At 41.9% G+C, this 27,665-nt stretch overlaps 1 protein-coding gene across 7 annotated transcripts in view; it reads right to left on the bottom strand.

Moving 5' to 3' along the window:
• LOC306963634 (teneurin-3) overlaps positions 1-27,665 on the bottom strand; it is a 360,281-nt gene that overhangs the window by 44,439 nt on the left and 288,177 nt on the right. The window lies entirely within an intron of this gene.

Raw genomic sequence — 27,665 nt, 5'->3', positions numbered from 1 at the left:
CAGGAAGTAAACAACCCAGGAACCCAGGCCGAGGGGGAACACTGCGGAGGAGCTGATCCGAGCGTAACTTTGACACAGATTTAGCCACTTTTCAAACCTCCTGTGACTATTTGTGGAAACAGGGCAAACAACAAATGTTGTGTGACCCTCCAGGGTTTTAATAAAGTCACCATCGCGTCTTCAAAGCACGTCCAGCTGCTCCGTGTGCAGGTAAGTCCCATGCCTCAAAATAACTCCTCCGATCAGCGCGAGCGTCTCGTCTTCTCTCGGGTCTTTTATGATCGATCACAAACACAAACGCTCCGTCTAAACTCACCTTTTACACAAGATAACAACAAATAATCCAGTCCGCGGTAAAAACGAAACAGAAACCTGCAGTGACATTGATGTCAAAGCTCCGCTAACAGCAGCGAAATACTTCCTGTTGTCCCGACAAAATAAAAGGCGTCAATGTTCCAGCCGCTGGGAGAGTGTTTGCAATGTTAATTAATAAATGAACCTAATATTTTAGGTGCAAATGGACACAAATCTCGTTTTTCTTCATTTTCCTGGTCGTCCGTTTTGCTCAAATAGAAGTAAAGGCCTGTCTCTAATTGTGGCCTGGTTACAATAAAGGTCCTAGATGCCCTTGAGTAAATAAAGGCCCCGGCCTATATTAGAGCTTTTACGGTATGTTTTGACAATGTGTAAACGGCTTGTCTTTGGCGACACTTGTTCAACTTCGAAGGAAATGATCGAGCGTCATCAGCGGCTGATAATGTGTTGAACCGGCTACGGGCAGATGCGTCTCTAATGTTGGAACTATGTGGTTACCTGAACAGTCAATCCATTTTGCGATACCCCTTTGAAACCTTTGTTGTGGATTTCTGAAAACAAATTGTAAGTTTTCTTTCATTTAACATTTGCAAACGGAAATAAGGATCTTTGTGTGTAAAAATGACTCCCCAATAAACTTTGGCAACAAAATCTGAATAATGCCCCAGCAGAGCTCTCCGGTCTGCCGATCAAATGGTTCTGGACGTGCCCAGGTCCCGGTACAAACAGTGGGGCGATGGTTCCTTTGTGGGTGCCGCGCCTAATCATCTTTTCAAACTTGCTTTTAATACTTAGAGCACACTGAATGGTGTCTAGGTTGTAATTATTTGGTGTTACTAAAAATGTTTTTATCTTTCTGTGAAGCACTTTGGTCCTCCTGGTGCTGTTGTAAAGTGCTATATACATTTAGATTATATATATTGATTGATTGATTGATTGATATTGGATAGAGCCACGTTGTTGCCACATAAGATACAAAGAGTTTTTGCATTGGATCAAAACAAAACTAGCTCGAAATCAGGTAAGAAGTTATGAAAAATCCTTGGTCTTGTCAGAACAAGAATCCAAAATGTTACACAGTGTGCCTTTAAGTACAAGACTAAAAAATTCGGTGCTTGTAGGTGCTACTTTTTATTTATTTTGGGGGTCATTTGCTCATGTGCAAAACGAGTAACATGTGGAAAAAGTGGATCTGCATCAGAGCCATTTACAAATGTTTACTCACAGAGCATTCTCTTATTTACGTGCCGGATTTGGAGCCATTATAATCATCTAATGCATGGTAATAAATGGTAAATTAGGTGCAACATGGACCACAACGTAGCTACCGTATTTTCCGGACTATTAGTCGCACTTTTTTTCATAGTTTGGCAGAGTCTTATACTCCGGAGTGACTAACATGTGATTTTTTTTTTCCTTTTTTAAATTCAAATATATACTTTCACATGCCGCTAATCGAGCAGCAGAAATATAGTTTGCAGTGAGCGAGAAGCGGAGGTTACTCTTGCCGCAATGAAGAAAAGCAAACAAAGCTAACATTTAGAGGAACAAGTTCGTAAATGAGAGCTTGAAAAACGTGCTGCCGGGAGAGGCTTGTCAACAGGTAGTTGCCAAGGTGATTGATTTGGAGTGAGATGGAGAGTTTAGTATGTTCTTTTTGCTGTAGTTATCTGAACTGTTGTGACATTAACATACCGAGACCTAGTTTGTTGTTTATGCTTCGTGTAGCTAACCATCAATGTGCTACGTTAGCATACCGTACGCCTATTCAGCCTGTTGTTTTTCCCTTTATTGGGCAATTTTTGGCTGGTGTGTCTTATACTCCGGTGCGACTCGTCACGTTTTTTTCCTCTTCATTACCCTTTTTTTTTTTGCTGGTGCGTCTTATAGTCCGGAAAAAACAGTATATGATATTTTCCAATAGGTGGTGTTCACGTTTTAGAATGTGATGTCAGGTGGAGGGCAGGTCCAATACAGTATTTTCCAAAACGAAAATTGACAAACGTTTTTCCTCTTCAGTATCTGATCGTGATTGGATTCACAAACCTGTGATATTATTTTGATGTCTGAAAGTCCATTCTATTGGACAGCATCACATTCATCTTTTCGCATATTGTCACCACTTTTATTATTATTATTTTATCATTAGTTCATATGTGCTGACATAGGAGATATTGAACTTTGTGACAGTTTTTGTTTCATGTGGATTCCTCCAGTATGAGCCAAAAAACGAAGACATAAAAATATGCATTTTGTCAGTAACCACAGTTACCATAGTTACCATCAGCTGCCTCCACCTCAATTTTAAACTATAGGCTCTTTAGAATGTTGTGATGTCACGTGAACGCTACCTATTTGCACTCGCCAGTTAGCACCTGTCTTGAATAATGATAAATTCTGCCACAATGTAAGAAACCCCCCTTTTTTTTATTGTAAACATTAGGCTACTTTTTTTTTTTTTTTTGTTGAACGTCTATATGCGAAGAACCAGAGAAAATGACCTGTAGTGCCTCTCTTGACAGTATAGCATTATCAATTTAGCTTGAAGAGGATTGGGACTATTGTGCGTTTGAAAACGAGTCCCACATCTTCTTCTCCAGTGATATTCCAGAGAGTGAGACTGTGGTTGAAATGTCGTAACTCTCGGTCACATTTGTCTGGCTGGTCCTTAAACCCACCGTATCTATTGCATGACTCCCGTGCTGTTGTAAGATGAAGTCTGTTTGCGTCACAGCAGCGCTCGCATTCCATCACGGCTCCAATAACAAGCGTTGAACAAATATGGTGAGTCATTGGGATAAGGATTTTTGGGCCGCGGCGCAGCAGATAGAGCTGGATTTGGGGGTTACTCTCTTCAAAGGGAAGCACATCAAAGAGAGGCGTGTGCGTGCGCGCTCCGAGCTCTTCATTATTCAACGCGCTGCCACAGAATTCGCACTGACTCTGCCCTAATTAGACAGTCTGTGACACTGCACAAACACCAGGCTTGTCCCCGAGAGCAGACGGCCAACGAGGACTCCCATACACTGTGTACTTTTCTATCCTAACACTCGGGTAGATATAAGTATTCGACAATCTGAGCAGACATTACAATCAAATGGATGCCGGTGTTTTTCAGACAGGCGATTTTCTGTACTCTATCTCGGGCAAATGTCCAACCAAACAACTGCTTCTATCACTTCTTTCATTACTGCATTAGGGGGGTCATTTATCAAGGCAGTTGCTACATAGCGGGCGCAAGCTGAAGAATAAAATGTGTTATTTTGTGGGCATGTTTCTCCTAATTTACCATTTGATATTGCCTGTGTTACAGTCCCAAACCTGATATGTAAATAAGACAATGCTGAGTGGGTGAAGAATGCACAAATGGCTCATCCACTGATCCACTTTTGCACATACTACTGGTTTTGCACATGAGCTAGTGCTTTGTAAATGACCCTCTTCGTGCATCGCTGTCTTGAGGACCACTGCTGACACTCAAACCCGAATAAGGACTAAACGTCTGGATGCTACAAACGTTCCTGCTAGGGACAGGCTCCAAATCTGCTCCAATGTTGTTCCCACATGAAAAGCGTACCCCGAGTACCTCGACGTGGTCTAGACAACACATCATGTCTTTCCAATAGCTTGAGTCAACTGTTTTAAACCTTTGAGATTGCTTCACTCCCTTGTGTGCCAGCGCAGAGTGGGGCCAGGAGTTTCGAGCAGTTTCTCAGCAACAGAAACTCGGAAAAAGTGTTGGATTTTTTAGATTTAGGACTTCCAGCTCTTAAGAACACACTTTTTGGGCTGCAGCTGCTGCCAGCAGGACAAAATGTTGTTACATTTTAAAAATGAAAATGTTCGATCGAAACTAACACCAGGACATTTAAACCAGTGCTTTGCAGGAAGCTTATTTGTGCCCAGATACAAGATGTTTAATGCCAGCAACGCAGCAAACCCATGCATATATGATTTCTAAAGATTTGTAGGAATTTTCTGAAATAAATGAATGATGGATTTTTTTTTCTAGTAGTGGAATAGAATTTTTTTTGTCTCTTAGTACCGTATTTTCTGGACTGTGAGTCGCACCAGCCTAAAAATGCATAATGAAGAAGAAAAAAACATACAAGTCGCTCCGGAGTAGAAGTCGCACCCCCAGCCAAACAACTATAAGTTGCACTATAAGTGCAACTGGAAAATACGGTATATTGTATCAGCAGACAGTTAAGGGGCCGACCACAACTAACAACGAGCTCCCCTTTCATTGTTTCCAAACAGAACAAATAGTTTAGTTCAGTTCATTTCAGTCAGTATCTTCACACAGATACGATTGACTACAAAACATGAAAACACTGAAACAATGACTGAAAAGGGTTTTGGCTGAAGTGAAACACTTTTCTAAAGCCAAACCCTATCACAACTTAATTGCAACTTAAAGCGCCAAGTATACAGCAGTCTTACCATCTGCAAGATGAGAACAAAATTATTATGTTTTTGTATCAATTGGTTACAAAGTTAATTCACACAGGTCACACATTAATCAATACATACATTTGGCTCGAAGCAGTCAATTGTAATGTAAAGACAAAATATAGTGTACACAGGAGAGTTTATATGTGAGTTAGTGCTAGTACCTTATAACTGCTAATTACATTAGATTTGAACATTTTTTTGAAAGCGTTTAAGGATGTTGAGTTTTTAAGGTGTCATTCAGACTTTTCCAGACGTTTACTCCTCTGACTGAGACACATCTGGCTTTGGTGTTTGTTCCAAATGCACTTTTCTGATAAATATGAGTTCCTCTGAGATTATAGCCAGTCTCTCTGGGTTTAAACCTTTTTTGAATACATTCAGGAAGCTTATGGTTATGTACCTTATACATAACAATAGCTGTGCCAAGATCAACTAAGTCGTGTAGTTTTAGTATTTTTGTTTTAATGAACAAAGGATTTGTTGGGGCATAATATTCTGCATAGCTGACTATTCTAACCACTTTTTTTTGTAGGATAAAAATGGGTTCAATTGTACTTTCATAATTATTCCCCCAGAGTACCACACCATAATTTAGGTTTGGAAGAATGAGAGCATTGTATAATAAATTGAGTGATTTTTGATTTACAACTGCTTTGATTTTCTACACTATGCCAATTATTTTTGATACTTTTGATTTCACATAATTTATATGCACTTTCCAATTTAGTCTTTCATCAACATGCACTTGTATGACACACCCTCTCAATTTCCATCCAAATCAGGTAAAAAAACAAAACAGGTATATGGTCTTTAAGAAGTACTTTTGAGTAAAAAACTTGTTTAGACGACACAAAACTGCCCGACATTTGAGCATAATCTGCGACACACTTGGAGGACGTTTTTTGATGAACTTATGAAGTTAAACATAGAACAATGTCATTACTTTCAAATACATTTCGATCTATTCTCTGATGGAATCGAGCAAATGCTTTTCATGACACTTAAGGTCATGATTTTGGTCCGATTCATTCAATGACCTTTTAAAGCATTTTCATGGCCCGCGGAAATTCATCCACAATCTGGAGCTGCCGATTAAGCGGGAGTTTGCGCTCAGATCAATGACAGTAACACTTTCCACCTTCACACGCGCCCTGTGGCCGCTCCACATGCAGCGCGGGTGTAATGGGGCGTGCTTCCATGTTGCTCGTCCCCGTCCCTCTCATTGATTTAATTGATTGAGGGGATAATTCACACGATGACACGCTCTGGAGAGACACGGGAACGGGCCGGTGTGACCAGTCCTCCTTTTGTCGAGCGCGGCGTTACACACGAGGCTCTAACAAAGACAAATAGGTCCGCGGGGCGACTTTGTGCGTGACGCCATCAAACGCGCGACCTTGGGACTCTAATTGAACCGTGATCCATGCGTCCGCTCATTGGATCAAACGTGCAGTAGATGAAACAGTGGCTGGGAACAGAGAGGGAGGCGGCGTTCCGGTGCAGGCCAGCGGTGGGAGAAGCAGATGCAGAAGTGGCAGGTTTTGGTAAATGCTCTGTGATGGTGACGAGCAATATTGAAATTCAAATAGTTGCAATTACCAATTCGTTCAACTCTCTCTCAAATAACACTGCCTGACCAAGAAATAAAAAGTCGCCACCTGGTGTTTTCTGTTTTGATCTGGGGTAGCTGTAGTTGGTCAGGTCTCGTTTCATCTGCTTGTAAAGAGTGGTTCAGGGAGCACGAGACATCATTTTCACACATGGATTGGCCACCAGTGTTGGCCACCATATTTTATTTTAGTTTTAGTCTTAGTCTTTTGACTAAAATGTAATTTAATTTTAGTCGAGATTTAGTCCAAAAAAACTTTTCTGTTTTAGTCTAGTTTTAGTCGATTGTCAATTTAGTCGACTAAAATTAAGACTAATTTAGTCGACTTAGCATTTAGAATATTCATTATAATCATATTTAATCGTGGTCCTCGACAATGGAGCTGCTTCCACATGAGTAACGCACAGACCTGTTCATTTGGCAGTGAATCTATATGATATGATATGAGGCTCTTTCACAGTGTCAATAGAAGTTCAGATGATTCTAGTCTCTCCTTTTCATTTTTATTTAGTCTTATTTTAGTCGACTAAAATATCTGGACATTTTAGTCATAGTTTTAGTTTTCATTTAGTTTTAGTCAAATTTTTGTCGTCAAAAATATCACTTTGACTAAAATTAAGACTAAATATTTTAGGCGACGAAATTAACACTGTTGGCCACCACAGAATTTGTCTCCAGCAGGTTAGACTACTGTAACGGCCTGCTCACTGGCCTCTCTAAACATGCTATCAGACAGCTGCAGTACATCCAGAACGCTGCTGCTCGAGTCCTGGCAAGAACCAGGAAATATGACCATATTAGTCCAGTGCTCCGGTCTCTGCACTGGCTTCCTGTCACTCAGAGAATAGACTTTAAAACAGCTCTGCTTGTTACAAGTCTTTTCATGGTTTAGCACCAAAGTACATCTCTGACATGTTAGAGCCGTATGAACCATCTCGGGCCCTGAGAACTTCAGGGAGGGGCCTCCTGGTGGTTCCCAGAGTCAATAATAAACACGGTGAGGCTGCGTTTCAGTTTCATGCAGCTAAAATCTGGAACAGTCTTGAGTCATGAGGATGTGAGACAGGCCTCAACTCTGACAATGTTCAAATCCAGGCTGAAAACAGTTCTTTTTGCCCATGCATATGACTGAATGTATTTTATCTGCACTTGCCTTTTACTGTAATTGATTAATTTTATGTTGATGTTTTTATTGATTCTATTTGTTTTCTTGTATTTGTGCAACTGTGAAGCACTTTGAATTGCCTTGTGTATGAATTGTGCTCTACAAATAAACTTGCCTTGCCTTGCCTTGCCACAGAGAATGTGCTGGAGAAAGGCTTTGCTCAGTGGTCAAACTCTCCCATCATCAATGCAAGATCTTGATGGAACATGAATGCAACAGTGCAACAGTGGCGTAGAGCGGGTCGTCTTATTATTGGAAGCTTGGGGATTCTGGAGGTGCACCCTGTTGTTAGGGCAAGACACTTCACCCTCCTTGCCTCCAGTGTCTGCGTACACTGGTGTATGAATAAGAGAATGGATGGGTGAGTGGTTCCTTTCTGTAAAGTGCGTTGAGTGGCACGGTAGTGTAGTGGTTGGTGCTTGACTGCTTGTGCTTCACAGCTAGAAGGTCGGGGTTTAGTTTAGTTCAGTTGAGTCTTTACTGAAGGGGCAGTGCACATTACGCTCAAAGACACATAGGCCTATGTTCTGCACCAGATTATAGCTAAATAGCTCGTTTCCATCTGCAGTCCCTGATTACATAGATAATTCAGTAACATTGTAGTCAAAGTACAGGTAAAAAAATAAATACATATATATATACAATAGCATGCAATGAATAAGCAACCAGAACAAGCCCTCTTGCTGACACTGACATCACACCTGTATAATGCAGCCACACCTCTCATTTACTGCGTCACATTCACATTCATAAGCACTAAACACAAATTTAATAATACATTTCAAATTTCAGAGTAAAATATTCCTCCTACATGAATATATACACATAAGTTGTCCTGTGGTTCAAACATAGTGTTAACCTCAGTGTGAACAGCTTTGAGTGCTCCGAAGCCAAGCCCTGTCCAGGTGGGTTGAATTCCCACCTGGACAGGGCTTTTCTGTGGGGAGTTTGCATGTTCTCCCCATGTCTACATAGGTTTCCTCCGGGCACTCTGGTTTCCCCACCACTAAAACATGTACAATAGGTTACTCCTTCGGCCAGGTGGTTCTGACTATTAGCCTGGCTTCACATCTGGAGATGTGGTCGCCAAGCGCCGGCCAACGCTTGCTGCTCACTGCTCCTACAGGTCGCCTCAGCGGCATTGAGGATGGGTCAAATGCAGAGAATGGAAAGCCCTATATAAGTTGAGACCATTTCCCATACGACCGATCGCGATGTCGTCACATCTGTTGGCCGTGGTGGGCATTTTACGTTGTCATATTTTATAAAACATTTATTAAAATCCTATGATCAGCAAAAACAATGTCCATAAACAGGGCATTGCTTCTCTTGCGCTGTAACAGATCTATCATTTTATAAAACTGTGTTAGAGGCCTGGATGCATCAGCTGTTGCCTACCATTCACCAAAACATCCGGCCAAAATTACGGAAGTAAACTAACAGCAATTGCTCGTATTCCTGTAATGTCAAAAGATCTTTTGACATTACAGAAAGTTATTGAGACAATCCCACGGCAAATGCGAGCCGTAATCAAAGCTAAAAACGTTCAAACCAAATATTAGTGCGTGACCTTTTTTGGGGGTATTTAGTGCATTGATCATGAAATGATCACGCAGGACCTCTAGAAATTGCTGAATGTCTCTCGCCGCTCTTCACTCCCTTTCACCCTGAACTGTCCTGTCTAATAAACCCTACAAGCCAAAAACATGTTTTCTATAAAAAAAAAGAGAATCTTAACTTCAATGCATCAATCTCAAACCTAATCACTCACAGTTTGTTTTTCTCTGTGAAAAATTGTCCAGCGCTTCTCGGAAACATGACATAACAGCTTCCATTTTTCATACATTCTTTATAATATTGTGATTACAGTCAGATTAATTGCAATCCTTCAAATTCTGTTTTTGTTTTAATTGTGATTAATCTTGTAAATTCTCTAAACAATAAAAGAAAAACTCAAAAATGGTGTTGTTTTTAAGGATTGCTTTAAACGCATTCTAGAGAGCACCGAAAAACCCAAAGGCACAAACTGTCAACGTTGTCAACACGATATGTAAATCTTTTCCATCTATTATTGTCATTACTACCCTGTCATGCTTGCGCGCAGAAGCAGGAGCTTGTTTTACATCTCTGAGTCGGAATAGGCAGTTGAATAATTCGTTGTTCATCGCGGCGGTAAGGGGGTAGAGTGCAGCGGCGCGTCTGGGCACTTTTGTCATGCAGCCTGCGTTCGCGCTGCAAAAACATTTACTGCTGAGGTCATCTCGCACGCCGCTGTGCCTCGCTCCATTCTAGTTTACAGTACAGACGTGGCGTACCGTAGGCTATTAGCCGGTGTAATGGAATGAGTTAAACACACTAATCAATCATGGGCACCCCCCTCGACGCGCCTGTTCCTGGCATGACGCTGGGCCCACTTGTCATTTGGCTCGCAGGCTGGTGCCGGCTCTGGTGCGAGGCACGAGTGAGTGAGCAGATTAAGTCTTTCTCCCTCAAGGACACCAGGGCCTGACGTATTACTGCTGATGACTGTGGAGGGGAGAGAGGAGCAGCTGACAATCTGCACCTACAGGCTCCCAACCACTTCATGGATTACCCAAACATGGTTATGTTCTCCACCCACTGGCCACTTTTCAAACTTCTCAGGTGTCAACAAAATGTAATAAAAACCCTCAATCCACTACAAATCCTGTTTATATGTTTGAAATATATACTTGTTGGTCGTCAGGCTTGTAATGTCGTGATAATTACATCAATTTATCGCTTGATAGGTAAAATGAAGGACATTTTTAGACTCGTGCAGCATATGCCTAATTACAGGAGGATCGACCCTATCACAGCGCCGAGCATCAAAGAAAGATGTCACGAAATGATCACGCAGTCTACCCACAATAACATCTTAACTTGAAGGCTGCATATTCATGCACTGAACAGATCGACCGTATCAATGCCTGTATCCACATCATTTATAGATCAGTGATCCACTGCTTTTGGAGAGAGGCGGGGTGTAAACAAGACAGCGCGCCACAGCTTTCTGTACAGCCACACTTTTGGCAGAGCAAGTATAGGACTGAATGAAACAGCCTACTCGAGCCTGGTGTGAGAACATTTGGGATTTTAGCCAAATGAAGGCAATGCAGGGAGACATTAATGAAGAAGTCTGTCCGAGGTGAGAAAAAAACAAACAAAACAACTAAAGAACCGCCCCAGTGTCTGCACTATTAAAGGAATAGGCCACCGTTTTTACATACCGAGATATGTTCTTACCTCACTTTAGCCGAGTTAATATATCCCCGTCTGGTCTTTGTCCGTGCGCTCTGTCACGCAAATGTAGCACATACGCAGCCTCTCCCACATGTCATATAGCTCCAAAAAAGCTCACGATAGAAGCTACCAAGCTCTTCCACGTGTTCCCTATTTAAATAAAGTTACGTGAAGTGTTTTCATGCGAAGTATATTTACACAGAAATGTAGCATGTCGATTTTATAAGCAGATAAAAAGGGGGACTATATTGTGAGGCGTAATGATATGAGGAGCACAGCGTCCGCGCAGTAACTCCTAAAGACTTCCCCGCTCACTTCCGTCAATAACCTTTAGGAGTTACTGCGCGGACGTTTTACTCCTCGTTTTTATCTGCTTATAAAATCGACATGTTACATTTCTGTGTAAATATACTTCGCATGAAAACACTTCACGTAACTTTATTTAAATAGGGAACACGTGGAAGAGCTTGGTAGCTTCTATCGTGAGCTTTTTTGGAGCTATATGACATGTGGGAGAGGCTGCGTATGTGCTCCGTTTGCGTGACAGAGCGCACGGACAAAGACCAGACGGGGATATATTAACTCGAGACTGTCCTCCAACAGAAAACGACACAAGTGGTCGTTTGTCTTACCCCTTAATTACGACCTTATAAGACGTTTACTAAAACAGCGCCCCCAAGCTCCCATTGACGGTATGTACATTTACATTACATTTAACCCGATTCAGAAACGACTTTATTTTACGTAGTGTTTTGCGATGACGATTCCAAAACTCAAACGCAAAGAAATAAATCACAAACTGGCAAATTAGCCCCACATGCAATAAGTAAAGCCGTCCCAGATCTTCAGCCCCGCCACACCTGTGGAGGAACTGAACGTCCAGCGGTGCCAAAGGCTCTCCAAGCGCGCTCTGCGCTATTACGCATCACACCTCCCCAACCGCAGCAGCGGCGACTATTCACCATCCTCATCATTTATTACATTATATGTGTGGCAATAGGTTATCGCCATTTTACTCACAACAACAGCGACACCAAAGCACAACTCACCATTGAAGCCTTCGTTTCTTCTCCTCCATATGCGTCACTGCCAACTCCATAAACTCTCCTGTCACTTCCACTCTGTCCTCAAACGTCCTCGTGTCTCAGACTCCGTGTCTCCCGTACATCCGGTTGTCCGGTGACCGCGGCGATCCTCGGATCCGCCCCGGGTTCCAGTGCGCATGATGCAGGGAAACATCGCTGTCACCCCGACAAAGTCGGGCCTCGGCTCCGCTGCTGTTCTCCACAAAGTCCTGCGTCTCTTTCAGAGTTCCTCTTGAAAACGTGCTGCCAAATGTCCTGATCAAACTGATGTGGTTCATTTTTCCGCAGTTTCGTCATTTAAGGATAAAAATATAAAACATCACAGCTGTGTTTAGCTCGCAGGTTTTTCCAACTAGATTTGACGGACACTCGCTCTGTCCAATGAAAACACGTGAATCAGCTCGAGGGCGTTTGGGCAGGTGAGCCTGCGCTCTGATTAGCTGAAGGGTCAGCTACGTCATATCCAGTAATATTTGTTAATAATTATCATCATTATATTATAAACAATCTGAAATAAACTGTTGTAAAGCATTTCCTCTGATGTCTGTGATTTATATGGACTAAAGCAGGATTTAACCCTATAGCAAAAGGTGCACAGGTGGGAAGAAAAAAGAAAGGGGTTTATGTATTTGATTTGATTTATTTATTTGTACATTTCTTATTATCTACTACTTATGCATTTATATATTTACCGCAGCAATAACTATTCTTTCTGGGATCCATTTATTTATATTTTTAATTGTTATTTGAGTTTTTTACTTTTACTCAAGTAATATTATTTTGAAGTAGTATCTGTACTCGAGTGTAGTTCTCTTTTTACTGAGTAAATCTGCAAGCGGCAAACTGAAGAAAAAAATGAAAATGAATCAAAGCACAATGAATCTAACCCTGTATTCATTTTCTTGTGTCTTATCAAAATAATTGTGATTTATTTTTTTCTGGGGTATTTTTTACACATATCAGAATTTTCAACATTGTTTTATGTTTTTTCTCTGCTTTATCAACACTAAACCTTAATTAGACAAACATTTACTCAGGGGTTATGATAAAATTAAGAAACAAAAACATAATTCTTATAGTTTTCATCATGTCACGTTTCATCTGGACCGTGAGGGTTCGCACATCCATGTGGTGCATGTGTGTGTTGGTTGATCATATGTGATGTCAGTGGAGCTCACAGGAGAAGCCACAGGAGAAGCCACAGCCACATGTGGATCACCAGTGTTAAGTCATGTAACATAAAAGTGAGTGTGGACATTTGACCATCTCAGTGTCGTACACTGGCATACAAAGGAACCTAAAGAACTGGACGCAATTGGAATGTCCAGAACTCCATGAAGCACATCTGTCCCTGCAGCTGTTCATTAGATGTTTACATCATAGGGAATGATGATGATGTTCCTCTGCACAAAACAGATCAGAAATAATGCAACCTCCTCATGTGCTACTATTTGATAAAGTCATGTTTACATTTCTATATTTTATTAAAACACACTTGACAGTCGTCTGTATGATTTACATGACGGGCGGCACATGTGGCTGAGTGGTTTGTGCTCTGGCCTCACAGCAAGAGGGTCCTGGGTTAAATTCCCTTTCAGTGTGGAGTTCATCTGCACCCAAACAAAAGATAAGATATGATAAGATAAGATAAACGTCTTTAGCCCCAGAGGGGATTTGTCTTTTTTCTTGGCGACAGTGCCGCTCATCTGCGCACACACAATCAGACCTGACAAAACATTCACACTGAACACAAAGTGCCACATCTGCAGTGTCTCTATTACATTTGTTTAAAACATAAAACATGTGCATTAGGTGAATCCTCCAGCAGGTGAATCTGACCATCAGCCTGGCTCCACATCTGGAAATGGTCCCCAGATGCTCCACGCTCCTGCCCACTGCTCCTGACGGCTCGCCTCAGTCGAAGGAGGGGCCACATGCAGAGACACATTTTGTAATGACACATAAATGATCTTAACCTTTAATCTGCACTCATGTGTTTAGCCCATTATGTCATAGAAACACATACGGGTAGAATGATTATTATGACCAAGACATTTATTTTGAATAGAAAAATAATAAAATGTGTAACATTGTTCATATAAATCACAGACATCAGAGGAATTGCTCTATAACAGTTTATTTCAGATTGTTTATAATATAATGATGATAATTATTAACAAATATTACTGGATATGACGTAGCTGACCCTTCAGCCAATCAGAGCGCAGGCTCACCTGCCCAAACGCCCTCGAGCTGATTCACGTGTTTTCATTGGACAGAGCGAGTGTCCGTCAAATCTAGTTGGAAAAACCCGCGAGCTAAACACAGCGGTAATGTTTTATATTTTTATCCTTAAATGACGAAACTGCGGAGAAATGAACGACATCAGTTTCATCAGGACATTTAGCACGTTTTCAAGAGGAACTCTGACAGAGACGCGGGACTTTGTGGAGAACAGCAGCGGAGCCGAGGCCCGACTTTGTCGGGCTGACAGCGGTGTTTCCCTGCATCATGCGCACTGGAACCCGGGGCGGATCCGAGGATCGCCGCGGTCACCGGACAACCGGATGTACGGGAGACACGGAGTCTGAGACACGAGGACGTTTGAGGACAGAGATGGAAGTGGACAGGAGAGTTTATGGAGTTGGCAGTGACGCATATGGAGGAGAAGAAACGAAGGCTTCAATGGTGAGTTGTGCTTTGGTGTCGCTGTTGTTGTGAGTAAAATGGCGATAACCTATAGCCACACATATAATGTAATAAATGATGAGGATGGTGAATAGTCGCCGCTGCTGCGGTTGGGGAGGTGTGATGCGTAATAGCGCAGAGCGCGCTTGGAGAGCCTTTGGCACCTCTGGACGTTCAGTTCCTCCACAGGTGTGGCGGGGCTGAAGATCTGGGACGGCTTTACTTATTGCATGTGGGGCTCATTTTGCCAGTTTGTGATTTATTTCTTTGCGTTTGTGTTTTGGAATCGTCATCGCAAAACACTACGTAAAATAAAGTCGTTTCTGAATTGGGTTAAATGTAATGTAAATGTACATACCGTCAATGGGAGCTTGGGGGCGCTGTTTTAGTAAACGTCTTATATGGTCGTAATTAAGGGATAAGACAAACGACCACTTGTGTCGTATGGATTTGGAGGACTTGTTGATTAACTCGGCTAAAGTGAGGTAAGAACATATCTCAGTATGTAAAAACGGTGGCCTATTCCTTTAAGCGAGGACCACAACCCTCTCATCTCAACTGTTTGCCAATCCCGATTTTTAGCCAACAATCCAAACTCAGGCGATAGTTCCTGACTGACAACATGACTCAGTGTAGACATGTGACTGCTCTGTGCCCACCAGCCTGAGATTAGAAAAATACTGCAGCGGGTTGACAAACAGGCTACGAGCCTACCATATCTGCTCTATGTACTATCTTAGTATAGCCATAATTCATTCTAACCAGGTTTAATTTCAAAAAGAATGTTTTTGTTTGTCAAGAATGATTGCACCAGCATTATAATATGATTTAGTCAACATTATTGGTGAAACGGTTATTTGTTCTTTACAAATTGATATTGTGACAGGCCTAGGTGATGTGGACAGTTTAATGTTTCAGCGGATGCAATATAATCAAAGAGAGCCTCTAAACAACCAGCCCTTTAGAATATCAGTTTAACTATAGGTTTGGTTGCTTTATTTGTACCCGTGGGTAAATTTGTCTTTCATTTCTGAGACAAACTTGGCATTTTTGTTGAGAATATGACTAATATTCTGGATGGCTAACACAACATTGCCAAAAACAATCTTTCTCTGGAGATTAGTTTTCCCGCGTCAAACATCTTCCTAATCACTCTTTGAATATTTCACAAATCCCACTCATTGAGAGGGAGAAAACTCTACAATTTGCTTTGTATGTTGAGACAGAAGCAAAGTGTGTAGCCCAGACAGCCTGTTCAAAGGCGAGCTAAGAGTGGCAGCTGAATGGATCTAGCATCAGGGACATGCCTGCCATTGACCGGCGCTGGAGACGAGGGTGTGGAGGCGTGTTTTGGACTCGGAGGGAGGTTGGAGTAGAGACTTCACAGCTTTACTTGGCATGGTGCGAAAAGGCTTTTTAAAAACTCGCCGAATCTGTTGTTTTTTTCTCCTTCCAAAATGACTCAAAGGCGACGCTTCTTCCAGCAGGCACGCAGCCCGTAGTGCCAGTCTGAGGTGCGCCGAAATCCAACAATGATGCACAGTTCAAAAATTAAACGCTTAGATAGTAATCAAACAACACATTTTTATTTCAGCTCCAACTGCATGTGAAAATGCTGATATATGTTTGGACAAAGCTTTGAATGCCCTTGTTCACCACTACTTCACACACACCTCAACCCTCATTAAAACACTATCACCTAGGCAAGGCAAGGCAACTTTACTTATACTTCGTACACAAGGCAACTCAATGCGCCTCTGCACCTATAACCAAGTATGTGTGTAAAATAGCCCTTGTTATATAAAACACGCACAAGATCAGAACAGCTGTCTGTGTGACGTATACTTGAGTGTGAGCTGGCGTTTTGAGAGCGGATGAAGGGCATCTCCTGATATGAACACCAATGAAGTTTAGGTTTAAGCTTACTCCATCATTTCCATCTGCTGGTGTTTTCTAAACAGAAATAGGGGAAATCGAGAAAGGTAGTTTGAGCCGTGTATGGCTGCACCTAAGAAGTGGCAAGATGGCTCCGTTCTCCTTCTCCTCTGTTATTAATTGTTTTATTGGTTTATTTGGTTGGGACAGTGCATGTTAATGATCACAGCACGCCGGATTGTATTCTAATTTGCATCTATTGTCCCACACTCGCACTCTCAAACACACTCTCATTCATCCTGGCCTGTTGTACATGTTTTTAGTGGTCGGAGGAAACCTAGGCAGACACGGGGAGAACATCCACACAGAAAGGCCCAGTCCAGGTGGGAATCGAACCCGCCCTTAACCTTTAAGGTTAAAGGCGACACGGTAGCGCAGCCCTGAACCTCCCTTAACCTTTGAGTCCGGCATCATGAGGTCGATCTTGAGGAACCATTTGCAGTTTAGGAACAGGAGCTTCAGCTGCTCCTTCTGCCCGTCAGGACAATCTGAACCTTCCTAACTCTGTGGACAGGGAAGTTACGTTGTACAATATACGCTTCACATCTTCCTGCAGAGCAGCACATGTAATATTATTGCCAACATAATCCGAGCAACTGCACAGATGTCAAAATGATGTGTTAAATAAAAAACTCTTTATAAACATCACTGTTCAATTATTACGGATATTCACCAAATCCTACCCTTTAGTTCCCCACAGACAGTTGCATTAGTGTCTGTTCTTGTGTCTGTCTCACAGCGGATGTTATGCAAATGAGCCATGTGGCTTAAGTTTTGTTCTTATAAAATACCATAATCATCATAGATTTCCGATAATACAACTTTCAGATGCTGCTGTGGCTCTGACGCTGCAGGACCGGCTTTATACTTTCATATATTAAGGACATACGTAGCTCATGTTCTAATTTCATGAAATGTCACACAGCAAAACTGTCAATCAATTCACACTCGTGCGGAGATCGGCCGAGATCGGAAACATTCAGCAGTGGTTTGTGGGATTGTCCTCAGCTCCTTATGGGCTGATGAGGAACATCCCGAGGTTCCGAGACTATAGGAGGTATTATAGGAGCCACAGCTCCTCTCCTAACACCCTCCTGAATGCACTGACACTTTTGGATGCTCCTTGTCATGGCTGACGATGCTGCACGTCCGGGTCAACGATAAGGAGAAGGCGGTTCCTAAGCTTTTTTACACTTCTTACATGCAGCCTTAGTTTTCATATGCAGCACCCCTGAATGGAGCACAAATCTGAGGGCCTCAAACCGGCGATCGATGCCGTGACACATTCAATTGCATGCTTTTAGAAAAGGCTATTTGACCATGCAACTAAACTTTCATTTAGGCTTGGAACCTGAATACCAAATGCTAGTTACGGAAGCTATAGGCAGCAATATAAAAAATAAAACTCTAGCAATGTGGGCCAGTTTCTCTGAGTGCCACTTATAGGTTTCCAGGCAGTGCAATCCAAAAGCTAAGGTGAACAAAAGCACTTTATATTTAAGGCTTTTATGAACATCCTTTTGAACATTGGTGTCTGAGACTAAATCAATTCCAAGTTGATGTAAAGGTGACTTTGATTCTGACAAAACCTTTGCACAACACTGTGTCAGAATGTACAGTATGTATGTTCTGTAGTCCAAAACTCCGCGGCACGGCTTTCAACAGGAACCAAAAAATATGCACATATTTCACCAATTCTTGCTTCTTTGCACTGGCTTCCTGTTAATTTTAGAATTAATCATCCAAATTTACTCTCCAGCGAGCGCTCTGAGGTCTGAGGGCCAGCTCCAGCTCGTGGTTCCTAAGACGAACCGTAAAACCAGAGGGGACCGAGCGTTCTCCGTTGTCGGCCCTAAGCTGTGGAACGCTCTGCCCCTTCACGTCCGAACGGCCCCCACCCTGGAGTGTTTTAAATCTCGTCTTAAAACCCACTTTTATTCTTGGGCTTTTAACACCGCGTGAGTTGTGTGGTCCTCTGTGTCTTTTATTTTCTTTTATTGTTTTAATTTTCTTTTATTGTTTTTACAATTTTATTAAACTTCTTTTTTTTTTCTTTTTTTTATTGCATCTTATTTATCTTTTAAATTATTTTATCGTTTTAGCTGAATGCATAGTTTGGTTTCACTTGATTTTATTACATTTATTTTTTTGTTTTTTTAATTCCTATATTGCCGATTTTATGTGCAGCACTTTGGAAACACTTGTTTATAAAATGTGCTATATAAATAAAGTGGATTGGATTGGATTGAAGAATGAGCTAGAGTAGAGTTTAGTTTGTCCTTTATACGCGTGTGATAAACATGTACATGCCTTACAAGCTGCACAAACCACTATTCAGCTTTTACCAAACTGCCCGTTCAGCCGCCACAAAGACCATGATTACCGAGGCATCAACTAAAGCAGATTTTGCACAATTAAGGGGAAACACTAAGACCGAAATCGAGTCAGTGCAGGGCCGCCATAAAGAGGCCTGATGATCTGTAGAGAAAGTGCACCTGCATCACAATACCGTTGGCAGCGGGCGCCGTGGCTGAGCTCGGGTTTAATATTTCACAGTTGGTCCCGTCGGTAGCACCTGGAGAGCGGCCAGTTCTCATTGCGCCGGAGGTTTTTTCGCGAGTCCCACTTCATTAAAACTAACATTAGTAATCCTGGACGGACCAACAGAGAAGCAGTTCTATTAGCCTTCTCTGTCAACACAGCCTTTTCTGCTTATGAGAGGAAGAGATGATTCCATTAACCTCAGCGCTGGGGGGAAACAAAATGAATCGCAGCATAGTAAAAGCAAAAAGTTTTATTTTTGGACTTTTGCCCTTGATAGGAAGATATTAGTAGAGACGGAAGAGATTAGAGTCTGCCATTTGATGGATTTTTTCCCGTAATTTGGCCGCTGATGGAAATGCCAATCAATTAAACACAATATGCTTTGCCAAGTGTAGATAAATCTTCTTATTTCATGCTTTATCTAAGTGTTTTAAAATACTTTTGAACTGCAAGGCAATTCCCGGGACACCTGTGAAGCCGTTCAAAGAAACCTAAAATAATACTGCCTGAGGGTAAGCGCTCTAATATTTGATTGGACCGCCTTTAGTTTTGATCACAGCGCACATTCGTTGAGTCAAAAAGATCCGGTGTCGCAATCACTTTTCACCAAAATCTTGCATTGACGATGGCAGAGTGTGACCACTGCGCAAAGCCTTCTCCAGCACATCCCAAAGACTCTCATTGGGGTTAAGATCTGGACTCTGTGGCGGCCGATCCATGTGTGAAAATGACGTCTCGTGCTCCTGAACCACCGTTTCCACAATGTGAGTCCGATGAATCCAGGCATTGTCATCTTGGAATACGACCGTGCCGTCGGGGAAGAAGGAATCCCTTGATTGAATAACTTGGGTCACTCAGGATCTTCAGCTGATCTCATTCTTTGGGCTCACAGTGTTGCCGATGAACTGCAGCAACCCCAGATCAGAACATTTGGTTAAGGGGAGACACTGCAGGCACTTTTTTTTTTTTTTCAGTTTTCAGGTTTTGGGCCAATTTGGTCTCTGAACATACAAGCTTTCACCCGGAAACAGAAAATATGACTAATCTTCACAATAACATGTTGAAATATTGCGCTGATTCAATGTTCCCCCATAGACTTATATGGGAAAATGCAATTTCAAAGGGCCTTTTTCTCAAAACACATTTTTCTGACATTGTGGCGACACTATGTCCACGTCAGTCGGACCTAAAGACTTCAAATTTTCCAGCCTTGGACTGAACAATATTTGGAAGATTTTTTCAGAGAGATTTTTTATTATCTAATCCCTAGCCCCATTTATTGAGTTTTGAATGTCAAAAAATGAGGCAAAAATTACATTTTTACAAATTTTTCCACTAAAAAACTGCTTATTTTAAATCTAAACAAGAAATCCCAAATCCCCTCTGAAAACGTCTTGATAACTCATTTATCAATAAAATGAAACCATAAATTTGAATGTAGCTCTATCCATTATTCAGATTTCGTCGCCCGGCATTTTTTTAGGCATAAAACACCTTGTTCTTATATGAAAAGATACAGAAAAACTTGCAATGTATTTTCTTCTCACATTGATGCCAGTGATCGACAGCAAAACTTTCAAATTGATATCTGTAAATTTAAATTGTTTCCCTATTCACCTGCAGTGTCTCGCCTTAAATCCAGGTGGATATCTCTTTTTTTAGTCAGGCAAACAGTCTCAAAGTATGAACAGCTCTTGAACTAGCTCTGGGAGAAAAATGGGTTGGAGAAACGCTGCTCAATATCTAAAAAAAAAAAGACTTCAAGAGCTTTTAGTCCAATCATTGTCCCCATCCTGCCAGTGTTGTCATAACCTCACCCCATCGCCGCAGGTAGCCTTTCATTTTATAGAACTTGCATGTCTTTCTTTGAAGCTGTACAACCATCCATTCATTAGCCGCCTTTTTGTCCGGTTCATTCCGATCTTTGCGTAATTGCAGGAGAAAATACTGTCTTTGATAAAATGGTAATCTGACTCAAGTAGCGGTGGGGTGTGGGGAGAGGAGTCTTTAATGCAGACATCACAGCTCGGGAGATGATTAATGGCATAAAGACTGGGCTGAGTCTCCCACACCTGATAAAAACGCCACGGAGCCCAGAGCAATGTCACCTTGGAGATGGGACTACGGAGATGGCTGCAGGAGGAGCGCGAGGGGGTCTTAATTGCAGCCTGTCCTCCTTTGTTCCCTCTTGCACTGTGTCATTCTCTGAGATACCACCTAGGCCTTTAAGATACACTCCGATAGAGGCGCGGAGTGCTGGGAGTTCCACAAGTCGTTCAACAATAGAGGCTAATGGTGGTTCATAATAGGAGCAAGAAAGGCCGCAATCCTTTCCATCTGACGAGATATGTGGCATTCCAAAGGGTTTCACGCTGGCATGTGTGGGGTGCTTGATACAAAATCCAATCAAAACAGATATGAGGATTTTACCGCTCAGTCTGCCTCCGTTATTTCGGAGCGAAGAGAAAGGCAGATGTTTGAAGGATGAAAATAACAATCGATATTTCTAGCTTTGATATGTGAACCGACCAGAGCCACTCACTGGTTCAATGCTATTCATCTGAATTACAGCAGGCCAGGGTGATATGGCTCCACATTTATATAATATGTATGTAAATGAAGAAAAGTATTGCTTTAATAATAATTTGACAGTAGAAAAAAACCTGTAGCCATTCCTTCAAGTGCATAGACTGGTCCACTATCTAAGGCTTAAGAGAACCAATTTTTAGACTTGCTTTTTATTGTCATTTTCTGTGATCACTCGACGCATGTAAGGGATAATGTATAGAACGCTGGTCATTATTGGAAAAATAAGTACCTTCAGGGCGAACCGTTTCACTGCTCGCGTACATCCTCCTCAGAGCGTCCATGTCACAGAGACTTTATTTTTTCACAGGACAGTTTTCAATGCCGTGGCGTATGAATGCAGAAAGCACGTTGAGGTAGGCTACGTATGTGCAGACAGCACTGTTGGTAAAAAAAATGATGATAAGAGGACGAGGAGAGCGGGCGCTTTTGGGAAAAGTACTGTTCACAGTAGGCCGACCACTTCTGCCAGTGCCTGTCGTTGCATAATCTATCTGTTTGTCAAAAGCTATAGAAAGCCAATAGACAGCTATTATTTATTCCACTTTCCAAGACTTGTCGAAATTAATTATAACTTCTTATCATGAAACAGACGAAAACCTGACAAAAACCTTTTTAATTTTCGTCTGACTGTGACTAAAACGATCACATTTTGAAATGACTAAAATGTGACTAAACCTAAATGCATTTTCGTCCAAAAGACTAAGACGAAGACTAAAACTAAAAGGGCTGCCAAAAACAACACTGTTCTATACATTATCCCGCTTATTATGCGGCCATTTGCCAACCGAACACACACAACATAAACTTCATACACTTTTATGAAGGCCGAAAGGTTTATTTAATGACCTCTGCGGCAAATAGTTCCCAAAAGTTTGTACGTTGCTTGACAACGTTTGGCTAGGCTAGAAGCAGCAAGGCTAGTAGCTAGCCTAGCTACTTAGTTGAAGGCGCAGTTGGAGGAATGGTGGTGAATCTCTGGGTAAGTTGAAAGTCGGACTCCCGCTAACTTCACGAGCGATTATCCCAACTTCTCTATAGTGTCCGCTACTACGTACGTGCGGCGTGATATGAAAGCACGAACTCCGTTGCCATTGGCGGCGGTCATTATTTTTTTCAGAGGTCCTTTAACAGAAAATAATAACCGGTAGAACGTTGGAAAATCACATTCAAATCAATGGAGCGTTCTACTTACGTTGTGAAGAGCCGTGTAATAAATGATAATAAATTACAGGTCACTCGACAAGTTAAACCAGACACTCTAATCTACTCCCTCACAGAGTTGTCATGCATTCATGTCATGCTGCACCTAAGACAATACCAACCTGACTCTGGGTGTCTGACCCAATGGGCGAGGAAGTCAAGTAATAATATCCATCAGAACAATGTCATAAGCATTGATTTAGGAGAAGCACTTAAACACATGGCATTACTATATTCTAATGAAGGAATAAACAATAATTGCTGTAATTATTTTATCTTTTCCAATGTTCCCAAGAGTTCTTACTTTAAAAAAGCGGAAGACACTTTAAAAAAAAAACTTCAGCAGGACTCAAACTTCTGCCGCACACTTTTCTTACAGAGAACATAACAATTTGATGGAAGGATGCCAATCTGTGATGTCTGTGTAATCATTCAGTCGTCCGCACTCATTTGGACTAAACTAGACTTTTTCTTGAGTTGAAGATGATTGCCTTGTCATCCAAGAGGCTTTCGAAATTGTACTTACTCCAAATTCTACTGGTAAGAAAGATGGAAAAATCCACTCTGTTTCTATGTTGTGACTATAACTAACTGGTAACCATCCATCATTTACAACCAGTGTTGGGTAACGTTACTTTTAAAAGTAACTTGTTAGTTCACTCGTTACTCCTCTGGAAAAGTAGCTGGCTATGTTACTGCGTGACTTTAAAGGGACTATACAGAGTTTAAAAATGTAAAAACTAAGTAATTTCATCCCCCTACATGTTCCAGCCATGTCCTAATGTGTACAATGAGCCCAGACCTGTTCACCATCTGCCTCTAAAATCCTGCACTGTCACTCAAAAAGGTGTTAATTCGGGTCCAAAAGTGCCGTCATGCACAAGCTTAAAGGAACAGGCCACCGTTTTTACATACTGAGATATGTTCTTACCTTAGCTTTGACGAGTTCTTTAGGACCTGTCTGGTCTTCCCCCGTGCCTTCAATCACGTTAACACAGCGCAGACGGCGTTAGCATTTAGCCTCTCCCTCTCTCCACTATAGCTCCAAAACAGGTCAAGATAGAAGCTACCAAGCTCTTCCACGTTTTCCCTATTTAAATATGGTTACGTGAAGTGTTACACTACAAAGTATAATTACACAAAATTAAACAATGTGGATTTTCTAAACGGATAAAAGGGGAACTATATTGTAAGGCGTAATAATACCAGGAGTAGTTCGAAATCCACGCTGTAATCTTCACTTTACTGCGCAGTAATCTTCACTTTACTGTGCGGATGCCAAACTACTCCTGGTATTATTACGCCTTACAATATAGTCCCCCCTTTTATCCGCTTAGAAAATCCACATTGTTTAATTTTGTGTAATTATACTTTGTAGTGGAACACTTCACGTAACCATATTTAAATAGGGAAAACGTGGAAGAGCTTGGTAGCTTCTATCTTGACCTGTTTTGGAACTATAGAGGAGAGAGGGAGAGGCTAAATGCTAACGCCGTCTGCGCTGTGTTTACGTGATTGAAGGCACGGGGGAAGACCAGACAGGTCCTAAAGAACTCGTCAAAGCTAAGGTAAGAACATATCTCAGTATGTAAAAACGGTGGCCTATTTCTTTAATATAGAACCTGCAGTTACACATAAGACCTGAGGTGGCAGTAGTGAGCATAAAATGACCAACTTGCGTCTAGCTCCTTTAATATGAAGGTAACACGTTAGAGACTCATGCGTTACCAATAATAAACATCTATAGCCTTCATTGATCGATCATTGTTTTCCGATGAGGAGCGCTCCATTTCACAAACTGAGTCGCCAAAAAAGCTAACTCACGTAAACAGCCCGATAGCCGTACTTCAATCAGCACAATACATTCACTGCTGAGCTTTATTTTATATGTGACAAATGACAGCTAAAGGCAACAATAATGAGCATGTCTGCTTATAAAAGCTTAGCTTCTTTGGTAAACATTTTGGCTCTGTTGGAAACTGTGCCCGTTTTTCAACAAAAAGAACGTCTCTAAAGGAGCGCTTGTGCTTTACAAAGTGCATTGAATTGGTAATTATAATCACACAACATACTCACTCAACCTGCTTTAGATTATACAGCTTTCCTCAACCACATAACCGGCTGCAGGTTTGTTGTTTACACTGGAAGGGTCGATGCTGCCAAACGCTACGTGTTGTTGTTTGGGAGGCGAGGGCTAGGATCATCGTGGTTTTCCTCTTTAGCTTCACCTCCAGTGCTGCCTTTTCTCCAGTAAGTTAAAAATAATGTAAGTACATCCACAATGAGAACGCGCTCGGTGAAAACTCTGCCATGTTGCTGGGTTGTTTAAGTGTGAGCGAGCAGCACTGCAGCCGAGGGAGATGATAGACTGTCACGGTCACATCTGTCTATGGTAAATAAAAAGTAGCGTTGCGACGGACCGGAAAATAAACAGCATTACGTGACAAAATTGTTACTCTTGTAGCTTTGTTAGCACATTTAAAACACATTTGTAAGCATAAAACTGGTGATGAAGTATTGACCAATGCTTTACAGATGTGTGTAGCTTTTATGGAACTACCAACCATAACAGAAACTTTCCAAAGTATCCATACATTTCGACTGCTACAGCCTATATATAGGAAGCAGTCAAACCTCCTTTCCTATCCCACTTGCCGAAGTGTCTCTATACAACTTGGAGTACCACTAGAACACTCCTCTACTGAGCTCCCGAAACCTTTGCCCAATAAAAGTCGTCCGTGTTACCGGGGCAGCAGACGGAGAGGGAAGGCATATCCACTCGTAATGAAGAAGAGCGGCTTCTCCAGGACATGACTAGCGCGCACACACACCAGCAATTTGCCTTATCTGGTCTGACAGGCTCTGGAGTGGAGGCGAGAGAGAGCCAGAGCTACAGACCATGAGAGAAAGAGTCCTCAGATGTCAGGAAAAAGGCCAAGGCAAAGGAGGAGAAGAAGAAGAAGAAGAAAAAAACCCAAGCTGCAACAAGACGAGATAGCCGCTAAACGCCAGCTCGCTAACACGCCGGGCGCGGACATTAGTCAAGGTTTACGGCATTAAAGAATCAATACTGCAGCGAGCCTGCTGGTGATATTTGGATTCATCTTTATGCCGACCGAAGATATCGAACCGAAGACACCCACGTGGGCCATACATCTCAAATGTCAAAAAGTGGTTGGATCTGAGTTTGAATAATTCAGTTTGGATTGGGAGAAAGTAAAAGAATGAAAAGTGTGCCGCCTCACAGGTCGAAATGAAATGTGCGCGGGTGCAGACAGAGAGCGTTACAGATGGGACTTTGATACATAATGAAGATGTGAATGGATTATACAGGAGCGGGCCAAGGTCGCTTTAGCAAAAAGGAAAAAAAAACAAGCTCTTTACACAAACAGAACACTTTAGACAGGAAGGTGAGTTGATTTAGTTTCTGCCATAAACTTCACTTTACAGAGAAAAGTTTGCAAATGGTCTTGGACTATAGTTACATAGTGCACAATACGACCAACAAACCTGATCTGGTGTCTTTAGTATCATCTGAGACCTTGTTTGGAGAGGACCGTAGAAAACGATCGATAACATTACATGAAATCAATCCTATTTTTGTTTGCGTTTCAAATGTACAGAGAGTATTAGAAGTATTTCAAGAACATGGTTAAGCTCAAAGAGGTTAACAGACTAAAGACTGAGGGGCGAGGCAAGGCTTGAACTCTGGGACCCACTTGTTTCCGCTGCTCTAATGTGCATAATCGGCCTGTGAGAACAAGATGTACTTTGACTTTCAAATCCAATTATGGTGGGAGCAATCGCCATCGATCAGTTCCACCTGGTTTCGCTGCTGAAGAGACGGTCGGACGGGCTGTTCAGTTCACAAAGAGCTGCGCCAAGAATCTACTGATGAACCGACATGTGTGAAGTCTGGAGTTTACATAAAGGCATCGGCTCTGATTACCGACTTATCTGATTGTTCCATTTATCTATTGTCTCTATTTGTTTGTGCATCCAAATTTTGCGATTTAAAGCTTTTAAACATTTAAACCACGAATAAAGCGACAAAAGGAATGTTCCGCAGTCGCATTTACACCTGTTCGATTGGGGACCAAAATTGTTTCAGCTCTCCAATTGCCACGGTTCGCATTAACACCTCTTTTTTGTCAATCGAACCATCATTTTAAATGCAGAGCTCCCCTACACGCCTGTGGGGGCGCTACATCAAAACCATCTATAGGAAAAACAGTGAACAAGAAACACGCTTCTCTGATTGGTTGATTAAACTCCACTTCCTGCTCCGTCCTTTGTTTACAAAATGGAGCAGCATCAGTCAGACCTGTATCAGACTGTGGCTGTGCTGGTTTTTCTTTCGCAATTTTTTTATCTGGCAAGCGGCCATGACAGTAACTAAGCTCGGAACGCACAGATCTTTTTACAGACGAAATGGGAGACAAATGAGCCGATACACGGCGCAGCAATGGGCTCATCAGGAGCAGCAGACGAAGAAAAACAGGGACTGAAGCGGGACTGTCAGACCCAGGAGATATTTCTTCTTCACAAGAGACAACTGCGAAGGCACCGGGACAGAGACATGGAAAACAACAGACTGTCCGAGAGAAACAATCTAATCAGGGCTTTGCTCTCTGGCTTCTGTCGCTGCTTATATCAATGGTTCTTGCCTTATATTTACGAGTCATGGCTTTGTTTTGGTGTACATTTCGTAGTGTTAGCTCTAATTATAGAGAGTCTGCACATGTGTTTTCATTTTAAATCACTATATTCCGTAATAAATGTCGCAATTGCCTCCGCTCTGTTCTGTCTTTGTGTAACT

Source organism: Gobius niger, assembly GCF_951799975.1.
Source record: "Gobius niger genome assembly, chromosome: 5".
NCBI classification, from domain to species: domain Eukaryota; kingdom Metazoa; phylum Chordata; class Actinopteri; order Gobiiformes; family Gobiidae; genus Gobius; species Gobius niger.
This window is presented reverse-complemented; position numbering and strand designations above follow the sequence as displayed.